This window comes from Euprymna scolopes, chromosome 8, assembly GCF_053919585.1.
Source record: "Euprymna scolopes isolate OS-2025 chromosome 8, ASM5391958v1, whole genome shotgun sequence".
In the NCBI taxonomy this organism is placed as follows: domain Eukaryota; kingdom Metazoa; phylum Mollusca; class Cephalopoda; order Sepiida; family Sepiolidae; genus Euprymna; species Euprymna scolopes.
Genome location: NC_136489.1, coordinates 44,668,420 through 44,673,310, shown reverse-complemented (window position 1 = coordinate 44,673,310; position 4,891 = coordinate 44,668,420).

Here is a 4,891-nt window from a genome sequence, read left to right as displayed (position 1 = left end):
AATACATTGGTAAACACTGCACTGCATGTTTTTCGAACTGAATAAACATGTTACATTGAATAAAAACACAAAATATATCCAATTTGGTAGAAAAGTAACTTATCTTGCCTTTGATAACATTTATTTGTTATATATTTGTTTTTTGACAATTTTTTCGAATCTATGTATACAGTAATATTTTATTGGTTTTTGCAAACCAAAATTAAATATAACTAAAAACAAAACTGTTTCAAAGTAAACACTTATTGTTACGGTTTTGACTAACGCTGTTCATAGCGTCTAAAATCACTACTTATTTGACGAAAACAAAATAATAAAATGAATTACCTGAAAGAAAAGAGCAAAAATAAATTCACGTACGGCGATAAAAAAAAAAACGGTGATAAATGACATACAGGGGAAATAACTCAAATGTGGAAAAGAAAAAAAAACATTAACAATCATGTCCGATAACTCCGTTGTTATTTGCCGGAGTTATCGGACATGATTAAAAAAATAAAAGAAGAAAAAAAAGCCAATCGAAATGTGGTAATCATGAAGATTTCCAGTTTCTTGTCCAGAATTGTCGCTATATTAAAAAACAAAAATAAAGACAGATATGTATGATGCAGCCACTCATGACAAAATAAAAATATCATATTCCAAAAAGTCACATTAATTGATCAAGTAGTCTTATTTTTATAAAGAAAATCATTTTACAGTGATTAATAAGAATTCGTAAGCATTACACCATAAAGCTAGGCAACTTTTTATTGATTTATGAGTTCCCTCACTTTCTATGATCTTAGATCTTTTTCAAAATGGCGGGCATCACAGTCACTTCTAGGATACGCATAAAATTTTATTTTTTTTTATTCCAAAATATAATTACTTGATTAATTTACATAATTTTTGGATAATTTTTTTTTTTTTTTTTTTTTTGTCACGGATATGTGTACATCCAACATATTTTTCTTTAGTTTTGTTTTTAATACAAGTTTAATTCTGAACATGAATAATACTACCAACATGAATTATTTCAAAATAAATATTGCTGGGAGATTAGTCAAAAACAATTAATTTTGTTTTACTTAATGATTTGTGAGCTATTTGCGTTAAAAATGAATATGTAATACAAGTTATAAGCATTTTAAGTCCCGTAAAAATTGGACCTAAGCAAAGTAGTCACTTTTTTTTTTCATTACATTGTAGTCACCACTTATCAAGACCCGGAAGCCACTCGGAGATAAGGGTTATTGCGTGTACAGTAATCAATGGGATAATATCGTTGTAATTGTTAGTAATGGAGATTTGATAAAGTGTCATTACTTAAGGGGGCGGTTTGTCATGAATTTGTTTATGTTGGACTTGAAGATATCCAAGTTGTAGTCAGATGGGAAACAGGCAAACGGAAGAGAGATCCACAGGCGTACACTTTATAAGAAAGAAGCTTTGTTCATGGAATCTACGTTTTGGTTTACGCACAGATAAAGAATGGGGAAAATTATTGACAGTGGTTTCAGCTAGACGTGTGTTTTTCGTGAAAGATTGGCGAGGGGGGGGCCAGAGATTGGAGCTCAGACAAGCACTTGCTATGGAAATAACGATAAAACAAAGACAGGCTCGCAACGTCTCTTCTGTGGGAGAGAGGTTGTAGGGAAAAGAAAAGGGCATCCCCCATTAGGCCAAAAAGTCTATTTTGTACTCTGTCAAGGCAGAATAGGTTATTTTTAGCAGCTCCTGCCCAGATGTGGCAGCAGTACTCCATCCTTAGACGTACTTGGCTTTTATATAGATAGAGAATTGCATCAGCAGTGAGATATCTTCTGGGGTGGTAGAAGGATCCTACCATTTTTCCATTGACCTTGGCAACAGACTTTATGTACGTGTTCCATTTCAGGTCAAGAGTAAAAGTCAAACCCAGAAGCTTATCAAAACATGGAGCTCCCCTAGACGAGAGCCACCCATTTCAATTGATGCCAGATGGAGATCAGAGCGTTGATGATGTAAAGATAGAAGCTTGGTTTTAAATGCATTAAAAGTAACCAGCCACCTCTTCCTCCACTGTACCACGTGCTCAAGATCAGAGGAGAGAGAATCAGAGAGAACTTTGTCATTTACGGCCTTTGATGTGTTGCCGTAGATGGTCATGTTATCAGCATAGATGTCAATGAATGATTTAAGTATGTGTTTTGGAAGATCATGAATGTAGATCAGGAAAAGAATTGGCCCCAGGATGGACCCCTGAGGGACTCTAGCATTAATACAGTGGGCCTCTGATTTCTGCCCATCAACCACTACTCTTATGATCCTATCAGAGAGAAATGATTTAATGATTGAGAAAACATTTCCAGTTATACCGTAGCTGGAAATCTTGTGAAGTAGGCCCTTATGCCATACCTTGTCGAAGGCCTTTGATATGTCAAGAGCAATTGCCCTAGAAAGGAAGCTTTGTCGAGAGATTCACTAATCCTATGAGATATAATCGTTAGCACATCTGCTGTAGATCTGGCAGAACGGAAACCATATTGCATGGATTCCAGCAACTTACTCATGACACACAGGAGACTTATTGGTCTGTACTGAGAGGGAAATGACTTATCACCTGAATTTTTAAATACAGGGCATACTGATGGGTTTTTCCAGGGTGTTGGGAAGCACTTCGGTTTAAGGCAATACTTAAACAATTTTGTAAGTATGGGGGCAAGTTCAGGTTGAAGCTTTTCCAATACTGTAATTGAAATGCTGTCAGGGCCAGTTGCTTTACTGGAATCAATGTTCTTGATTAGCTTGGCGACCTCACACATAGATATTTGTATGTTGCATAGCGTTTTGTCAGTTATAGGAGGAAATACAAGGAGTTGATGGCCATCGTTGCATAAGGTAGAATTAGCTGCAAAGTTTTTGGCAAATAGTTTGGCCTTATCTGATGCTGACGAGATTACATCAGGTCCATTGACGCTTCTGTTCAGGATCCTGTTTGCTATTTGGCAAAACTGGTGGGAGCCAAGCTGCTGCTCAGCTACTTTGGATTTAACAGACTGAGCATATAGCTCTCTTGCATTTTTATTACTCTTTTACAGTGGTTGCTGGCAGTCCTGAAAGCAGCTTTAGTCTCTGTACATCTATTTCGTTGGTAGTTATGGAAAAAGTGATTTCTGTGCGCGATGGCAGTTTATTCAATTGATAGTGTGAACAAAGATGGCTACTTTGTTTATAATTTATATAAAATATTTAGTTTTAACATAAATAGGAAAAGACAAAATAAATTGTTTTTGACTAATTTCCCAACGATATTGCCTTCAAAATAATTCATGTCAGTAATAGTAATGATTATCTATAGTTCATCAGTTTCATAATGCCACAGCAGCCCTAAACCCTTGATCGAATTGATTATCAAGGACATATTATTTACTGGATAAAACTGCAGTCCAGTCGAGAAATCATAAACAAACCAAAACCAGCAAATAACTTATACCAAATGTAGTAGAATTCATTTATATACAGATCTGCATATGTTTAAGGCTATTTGTAAATCTTGTTTTTTTTTATTCCAGAATTACTTTTCGATGGTTGTGTGGCTTATTGTCACACTAAATCTAAGTGCCTGACCACACCAGGTTTTACTTTGGTTTCGTGTTCAGTGGATTAATCCAAACAAAATCGCAAATTGAAAAAAAATCAGAACAATTTGAGATATTGGAATCGGTATTGAAAATGGAAAAATTTTAGCCAAATTTTCGATTCCAAAAATGATTCTTTTATTTTCTTTGAAACTTAATTTTCCATTGTTGGTACTAATAATAAAAGGATGAATATTCATTGATTTTAATTACCGGTAAAAATAAAATCTATGGACAAAAAAAAAACAAATGGCACACTAAAAATGGCACACTAAAAATGGTACAAATCGATGAATAGCGGGGGGGGGGGATGGAGAAAAAAAGGAAACAGTTTTCTGTCTATTTTTCTTGTTTTATTTCTCTCTTTTTTTATTCCAACCTAGGCATTGTAGTTTACCCTTCGATGTCCAAAATCAAAATGCTTAAACTCATTTCTGTGCACATACACTAGCCCGAATTAATAAAAATAAATAATTATAATTTTGGATAAACTAGAAGATTTTCTGAATTTATTCAAAATGGTATTTCTGGGTGCCACCTCAATCCTTTAAAATGCCAGATTTTTCTTCCATAAAACAATTGAGCTGGAGTCCTCAGACCGGCATCCCTCGGCATCCCTTCATTGGCCCTTAAGTCTGCTGCAGTGCCTCAACACACAGACACACAACTCATTGACTCATTATCATCTGCCAATTTGTATAAACTTATCCATTGAAATATTATCATCCTTTCTCACTGAACGTTTTTTCTAATATAAAAAAAAAACAATCAACATTGATTCTTATTAACAACTGTTAATGAAATATAATGGCCCTTACACTTCATTCTTAAACATATATAAAATATCTCTTTTGTGAATTTATGTCTTCTGAACTCATTTTGTTTGCTTGTTTATTGTATAACATGTCTCTCGTTTTTCGCACATTTAAACATGAACCTAAAAACCCTTTTCACTGAAAATATTACTTTAAAGTCAGCTCATCCCAAAAATACTTTGCTCAAATTGAAACCCCTAAAGAAACCCTCCAAAACTGATAACTTCCCAAATAAGAGACCCCCTAAAGCATATTGGCACTTGGAATGAAAAGACCTACTATTTGGGATCGTGTCTAATAGTGGACTCTAGAGAGTTAAGGAGCAAGATGTCTATTCAAATTACATTAAAATTTTTATAGGTTAGTACAGTCAAAGAAGCAGGAAACAGGTAAGGAATTTCAAAGTCTAACGGTCCAAGGGGAGAAACTATTACTTGTAAAACAGGCACAAGGATGTAACATTGTGATGATAGG